At 53.4% G+C, this 7,993-nt stretch overlaps 1 protein-coding gene and 1 non-coding gene across 2 annotated transcripts in view; one reads left to right on the top strand and one right to left on the bottom strand.

The window, feature by feature from the left end:
- Positions 1-7,719, bottom strand: part of SLC45A4 (solute carrier family 45 member 4) — a 44,738-nt gene extending 37,019 nt beyond the window's left edge. The window contains 1 exon segment of the mRNA XM_023523620.1: positions 7,300-7,719. The gene's annotated coding sequence lies outside the window, so the exon portion shown is untranslated.
- On the top strand, positions 3,397-3,515 carry LOC111731786. The gene has a single exon (XR_002777316.1). It is a non-coding gene; the product is annotated as a 5S ribosomal RNA (ribosomal RNA).
- Positions 7,720-7,993: the final 274 nt, after the last annotated feature.

The raw sequence follows: 7,993 nt of genomic DNA, 5'->3' as shown, positions 1-7,993 counted from the left end.
GAAAACCCATTTTTCTTCTGAACGGGAAGCAGAAACCAGCGACGAGGCTAATGAACAGTCGCGATGATTTAAATGCCTTAAAACTGGCATACTGCCATTTAAGCAAACTTTCAAATTACACACACTACATTAAGTACTATTTTTAAAAAGTCACCACACCCTCCAGCAGCTCACAAAATTCACACCCACGTGGAATTTCTTGAGAATCACTACACTTTAATGAAATTGAGCCTGAGTCCAGGGGCTCTCAAGGTGTGACCTGGGCCTTGTGGCATGAAACTCGGCCATCGGGTTTACGGGTCACGTCCTCCAAACCATCGCCCGCCTGCCTGCCGGGGTGGGTCTCGCCTGATGCCAGTGCTGTCCAGTGGACTTGTCCCAGGGGCTTCCTGCTCCTCCCCCTCCCCCCGCCACACCCAGAGCACCACGGGGCCACCCTGGTCCTACCGCCCACCAGAGGCCACCGGGGCTGTAATCGCCTCCCCTGCCCCTGCACGACACCGCCCCTGGGGCAGGCGGAGAGCACGATGGGATGCAGGGGCTCGAAGGACCTGTCGGGCAGGTGAAGTCGTCTCAGGTAAACCAGAGGCCGCACGGAGGGCCGGGCCGGCAGGAGGGACTGGCCGGCCCGCAGCCAACACCTGAGGTGACCTGGGGGCACCGCCCGCCTGGAACAGCACCGAGAGGCGTCAGAGGACACAGACCTTCCAGCTGCCAAGGCGACAGGCCAAGCACAAGATTAACACCACTCACTCACAGGGTCCTGGACCCCCCTGGCTAGCACACCCGACTCCGGAGGCCACTTCCCATCCGCAAAGGACACCACCAGGTCGGAGCTGCGGGATCCGACCGAGCCCTAGGGCCGCAGGGGTGGGGCTCGGCTGCAGGGCCCCCGCGAGCCGTGCCTCAGAGTGGCAACGTGCGGCGGGACAGTGGGGCCGACTAGATGGGAGCAGACAGCCAGCAGCACCGGGTAACGCCCTCCCCGACCCCACTCCAGGAGCTGGGGTAAGGCTCGGCTTCGCTCCAGACACCGCGGCACCCCCGGGAGAAACGCTGGAGCTATGCACGAGCCCACAGTCCACCGCCCAGCAGACGCCGCAGACGGCATGGCAGCCCACCGCCCCGAAGTGGGACGCCCCAGCAAAGCGGAATGCAATACTGACGCTCTCGGCACACTCCAGTGAGTGCGCAGGACAGTGGGTGCTTTAACACTGGACCACAGGAAAGTCCGCACTCCACTTCCTAAAACGGAGGGGCAAGGCATCAGGGCCGAAGTCGAGCACCTTTTTAAACAGAATCCGGCTTCACCTTCTGCTACAACAGTTATCAAAATCTGAAGAACGAGATGGCACCCAAAGCTCAGAAAGCACATATTAGGAGCTCGTTTTGGAGAAAATTACATTGAGAAAACTGCCCCACCCAAAGGAAATATTCTCTGCCACATGCACCTTCTGTTACAATGAAGACCTGCTTGCTTCACTTTCTACCGCTGACCTTCGTGAGGTTTCCCTTGATTTGCACACTCAGCTGAGTAGGAGGGCGTTTTAATTAAAAAGCAGCGAGGGTTTATTTTTTCCCTCCCCTTCTTCTAAATGTTCCTAGCACTGACTGCTAGTTGAAGCCACTCGAGGCAGAATGAAGCTCTGGCTGCCATGGAAACAAGCAGCATGCTTTCAAACCGAGCAGCTCCTGGAACCCTGGCCAACGGGGAAACCAAGCTTCGGGATCAACCTGCAAAGCCAAATGAGCAGCCACTGCCAACGGTTCTGGGCTAAACCAGCATTTCTCTGAACGTCTAATTACTCCATCTAGGCGCAAAGCCAGGTACCAATAAACTCAGTCTCGATCACCCACGATATGGAAGAGAGAGGAAGGTCGCAAGCTGCCTAAAGACTCGTAACCACCAAGTGGCATTAAAAAATAAAAATAAAAATTCCTCACATTACATACATATAATCAAGAACTGACCTCAAAGACAGGGGCATAATCAAGGAATACCACTAAAGACTGCCAGGATGTAATAGTACTTTTATGTAAAATCCAATCACAGCAGGTCCCAGACTGAATTTGTCCTTAGGCAAAGAAAGGATGCAGAACGAAAGTGAAAACTGGAGACAAGTGCCTAACGAGATGGAGCCATCTGAATTACGGTCCGCGTGTCAGGTGAACAGTCAATGTTTTTAAAGAGGGAAGTAAGAAATATACTTGAAAAAATGTCAAAACCAAACTTTTTTTGAAAAAAAGATAAACTTTGGGTGAATGAAGAAAACTTATCTAAGACTGTGGCCTGGGGTTAAATTGATTCTTGGTTTCTAAGACCATAAAAACAGCAAAACCTGGCACGCTTCCTTTACCTCCTTACACACCTGAAGCTCACGTCACAGGTGAGCGATGCGCAAAGGTGGGGTGAGTCAACCTGCACCAATAATGACAGCATGGCATTGCTGAGCATGAAGACAGGTCCAAAGGCCACACCTCAGCATCCTGAGAGGTCTCTCCGCGCTCCACACACCCCTCCTGTCTCATGGAACCCTCCTGTCACCTACAAGTTTCACCACCAGGTGGTCCCAGGACAGTCCCGTACGGGAGCCCCTGTGCCTTTCCTCGGGCTCGGGCGGTCCCTTCTTCTGCCCCCTCCTGTCTCCACTCAAGGGAAGTGGCTGGGAGCACCAGAGGGCAGCTCTTCTAGAAGGGGAGGGGCGGAGCCTGCTCGACGCTTCCTTCCTTCGCTGCACAAATGAGACTATAAACTCAGACTCTCCCCTCCACCTCTACAGAGACCAACATTCCCTTAACCTGGGGGCCCCCAATTTTCTGTGAATAAATCCAGTTTGGCACCTAAACGACTACTTTTTCTGCTATCTGGAAAAGCCAGGTGCTATTCGGAAGGGGTACTTCTGTGGGATTGTGGACAGCTGGAGTGATAAGCATCACTATCACCTATGGAATGAATTATGACAGTTCTGACACTGTCAAAAATGACTTCTTAAAAACTGGTGTCCTCTCAAGATGTACCAAAAGCCTTAAAATGTGCATTCCCTTTTAAAAAGGGGTTCCCAGACCCAACTCCATCACGTATGGAGGCTTCCCCACACCGACAGGCAATTCTCAGACACCAGTAGGTTATCCAAGAATTCACACGACTCTGACACTACCTAACTCGGAGATAGAATCAGGTTCCAGAGGTAAAGGGGCTATTCCCACAAGGCCACCCTCCACTTCAGTTGCCAGGTACCAGGCCAGGTTGTTCCTGTGCTTCTGACCAGCTGCCTATAGATCAGAAAGAGGTCTCAGGACCCTCTCCTTGGGTTCAAGTAATTTGCTAGAACAGCTCACAGAATTCAGGAAAACCCACTTACTCAGTAAATTACCGACTTATTACAAAGGGTATTAGTCTACGGCCATGCCACCCTGAACACGCCCGATCCCATCTGATCTCGGAAGCTAAGCAGAGTTGGGCCTGGTTAGTACTTGGATGGGAGACCACCTAGGAAGACCAGGTGCTGTAGGCATAAAAAATAAGGGATTGTAAGCTGACAAAGGATATTAAAAGATATAAATCAACAGCTAGATCAAGAGACATGCAGGGTGAGGTCCCTAACAAGAAGAGCTTCTGTCCTCATGGAGCCAGGAGCCCCACACGCTGGCACGTGGAAGCCTTCTGATTGCAAGGGTCAAGGAAGGAGATGTCCCCTGGGTTTTTATGGAGGCTTCATTACTAGTCAGGACTGACCATGTCACTGGCCATTTCCACTGAGCGCCATCTATCTCCAGCCCTTCCTCCCCCCAGCTGGGAGGGAGATTAGGACAGAAAGTTTCAACGCTCTAATCACATGGTTGGTTCGCCTGGCAACCAGCCCCCACCCTTGGGTGCTGTCCAAAAATTCACCTAATTAACCTAACAAAAGACACCTTTATTACTCAAGACACTTAGGAAATTCCAAGGGTTTTGGGAGCAGGGCCAGGAACCGTGGATGAGACCAAATATCTTATAACTCACATTGCACCTTTTAATATAGCAAAGAGGCATGAGAACTATGCAAATTAACTATGCAATATTAAGCCAGGTTGTAGTCAGAGCCTGCTAGGTGCTGCTAGACACGGGGACCTGCAGGAAGACTCCTGCTGAGATGACTGGCCACTGCTCCCCACATCTTTGATGCTGCATGCCCACACTCGGGAAAGAGGCCACATACACACGCAGTTCCTGGAACTCGGGGTCTGTGCTCTGGCTGGAAGGGAGACCACGCCTCTGTCTGTGGAGGGTTATTCCTTCTCTAACTTTCCTTTGGTCTCTAACTGTGGCTCGCACTTGGAGCCGAGGACCGTCTCTTGGCAGGCACGGTCCCCGCGTGGGGAGATGCGCCCCACCCTGCATCGCTTTCATCCTGCGGTTCCGGTCTCTAGAACTCGGAAATAAACAAAGACACGGGGATGCTTAATACTAACAAGTGACTCTGGGAAAGCACCTCTAGGACACCTGAAGTGTCCCTTAGAGAAAGGTCTGTTTAATGAAGTGTGGCACACCCACGCACAAAACCGCACTGTGTTGACACGGAGTATACCTCACACCAAGTGCAAAAAAATCAAGCGCACATACGATCGCATTATGTTTTTTCAAAGTGCAAATGCAGAGGAAAAGGTGTTATCTCTTGGTGATTCATAATTATATTCTTTCTGCTTCTATATGACGTAAATTTTATTTTTAATTAAAAAAAAAAACAAAACAAAACAGTAAATTACCTTTAAAAATAGATTTTTCTGGTGGCCCTACGCAGACCCTGCTGCGTGGTCTGATGTGTTTTACGATGCAGAGACGACTCTCAGACGGCCTGGACGGGGGCGAGGGCTGGGGACGGCAGGTCTGAAAGCCACCTGTGGACTCACCGAGCTACTGGCAGGGACACTTAATTGGTTACCAAGAACCATCTCAGAAGCCTGCCCCAACCCGCCGACGGCACTGAAGCGCCAGTGGGTGTTCTGTACCCCACCGTGCCGTGTTCCGGCACCGGCGGCCACTCCCCGACTGGGCCTGGCGCGGTGCTTCGCTGGTGCTTCACCGGTTCCGACTGTAACGCAGGGCTCCGCGTTCACTGGCACCTGGCACCCCTCTTGCAGCTGATTCTGCTTTGTTCAGCCTCCTTCCTCCCCGCTGCACTGAAAGCGGGTGCCCACCCTCAGCTACACTGTCACTTGCTTTGCTCATCCCGGATTCTCCCACAGTGCACCGCACACCGGGGTGGCTCATGGTCGGCCTCGACTGCTGGGCACCGTGCCCATTAAGGAGAAAGAGGAGTAACTGCGCTCTTCTCTCTCCAGGCCAAGAGACGAGACGGAGCGGCCCTGCACCAAGGTCAGAGTGGCGGAACCAAGCTCTGCGTATCCGGGAACGTGCAGCAGCCTCCCCGCCGGCAGCCCCAGTGCTGGATTCCCAAGGCCAAATGCCTCATTTGGGTTTCTCTGCTAAAAACACCCAAAGGGCACCTTTCCAACTGGTTAATCCATGGGTGCTGACGCCCCGTCCCGGGCCTCAACACTGCCCTCCAGGGTCGGATTACCGGCCGAGCCCGCAGAAGAATGCTGCCTCCAGCCAGCGCTGAGAACACAGCACCAGGAAAATGAGCCTGAGCAGGAAAGAGGCCCAGAATTCCCCAGCACCTGTAATCCAGGTGAGCGCTGGAAGGGCTGCGGTTCCAAAAACGTTAGAAGTGTCCATGCCGCCTTCTACAAACGATGCCCCACACGCACGCGCAGACCCACACGGCCGGCCCGATGCTGCCATGGACCTTCCCCTCCATGTGGATGTGGATGTGACCAGGACACAGGGAAGGCATGAAACACAAAGAATGACCACCGATTCTCCCGAAGGACAGCACCTGGCCACGGAGCTGGACAAAAGTTCACGAAAGTGAAGCGCAAGTTTCTTTAAAACCGAGGAAAATAATTAAAACCGAGCTACTCTGGCACAATCGAGTCCTCAAATACTTAAACACACAGTAACTTTCATCAACTCAATGTGACAGTACGATCTGAATGCGCTACTGTGGAAAGACACCACCTGTGCTGAAACGAGTAAGAACGAAATAGGTTAGATTTTACTTCCACTGGGAACGAACTGCAACTTAGTCACTGCTTTTAAATAGCGCGCCTCCCGCCCAGGCATCGGCTGCACTCTGCGCCTGCGCACAACTCTGCGCCTCCGCGCACCTCTGCGCCTGCGCGCAGCTCGGTACGCTCGGGGCTCGCCACCCACCACTGCCCGGGCTCCCGGCCACGGTCCACGCAGCCCGACCCCAGACTGCGAGTGCTTTCGATGTCTGGGCAACAGGTGCTCACAGCGCTCACCAGTCATGCTGAATTTTCAGATGCGTCAGAAGGTAAGAAGTTTTCCTTGGGGGAGACAAAGTTCCGAGGATGGATGGTGGTGTTTGTACAGTGTGGTGTGAAAGTACTTAATGCCACTGAATCGTACCCTTAGAAATAGTTAAAATGGTAAATTTTACCATGATAAAAAGTAGATAAATGTAACACGAGGAACATACCTATCTAGAAAATGACCCGGAAAGTCGCCTTAGCAAGAAAGTGGATTTTTCCCCCTATGGTAACCCGGCGTATCCCCCAGTGATTCAGCCAACCACCAAGGACGGTGGGGTGTGCACGGGGATGGGAACCTGCGTGGCAGTCAGGACGACAGGAAGACATGGGACGCACACTGCCTCCTGGCCCCACTTCAGCCCCTGATAGCTCAGAGCACTGACCGCAGCCCGGCCCAGCTCAGGGCGTTTGTCGGGAGAGAGGGAGCCAGAGAGACTGGGGATAGAGACGGGCAGAGACAGCAAAGGGACAGCAAGGCCAGCGGGACGAGTGAGTCAGCTGACCCAGGAGGAAGTGCTGGGCCCCTGGCTAAGGCCTCGACAGCACAGACACGACTCTGCTGGCACCCGGAGCTGGCCTGGGCCCTGCTGGGCGTCTGTGCTCAGGCGGCAGCCACTCTGACCCACCTGATGAGGGCCCGGCACACATTTCACCACCTTCGGGACAGCCACCTGGTCCCCTCTGGCTCCCCCACCCCCTGCCGGCCCGTGCTGAAGAGTCCTTCCTGGCCTAACGCCCTTACCTGGTAACCCCGGACCCTGGACAAGTGGAACTTGCTCCCGGCTCTCCCTCCTGTCCCGTCCTTGTCACGCCCCAATCACCGCGGCTGTCCCTGTGGACACCCTGCGACGCCCCGTCTCCGGCTGTGCCGGCCCCGTTCCTGCCTCCTCCTGCCCACACCCGGGCCCACACCCACCTCACCTCTTGTTCCATGATGCACTGGCACCAGGCAGGCACTAATGAGCACAGGAGCGTTTGTGGAGCCAGGCCCCTGGCCCTGTCTCCACCCCACCACACCTCCTAGCTGCGAAGGGGAGGCTGCCAGTTCTGGAGAGGATCCAGGAAGTGGCTCCTTTTACTGAAAAGTAACATCCTCAGGAAAGGTTCTGACTTGATTTTTTTAAAGGGCTAAATGCAGTCAGTGCTGTTTTTCTTTAGACTTGAAACCTCCTGACTACACGGACGCCACCTCCCTCGCCCATACTCTTGTCACGTATATGCCATTTCTTTCATGGTGAAGACTGTTGTCCCTCTGGAAGGAGGTGTCTCCGGTTTTCAAGTGGCAATTCACAAAAAGTTCGGGCTCCAGGTACAACAGTTCACATTCCTGAAAAGTCTGCCAATCATAAAATGAGCAATACCTGAACAGCTCAGCAGCCAGGTCGCCCCTCCCCTGGCTCATGCCAAACGCTTGCCAGTCACAAACAAATACCACACAGATAAAGACCTCTCTACAAGAACAGCAGAAACAAGTCCATCTGTTAACAAAAACTAACTGTTGAATTAAAGGGTGCAAGTTCAAGCACAATCTGCCTATTGTAAACAGCGTCTCAGTTTATCAATGTAACAACAACTCTCTTTCAGAGACTGATAAAATTCTCATAAATACTGGCCC

This window comes from Pteropus vampyrus, unplaced genomic scaffold, assembly GCF_000151845.1.
Source record: "Pteropus vampyrus isolate Shadow unplaced genomic scaffold, Pvam_2.0 Scaffold398, whole genome shotgun sequence".
NCBI classification, from domain to species: domain Eukaryota; kingdom Metazoa; phylum Chordata; class Mammalia; order Chiroptera; family Pteropodidae; genus Pteropus; species Pteropus vampyrus.
This window is presented reverse-complemented; position numbering and strand designations above follow the sequence as displayed.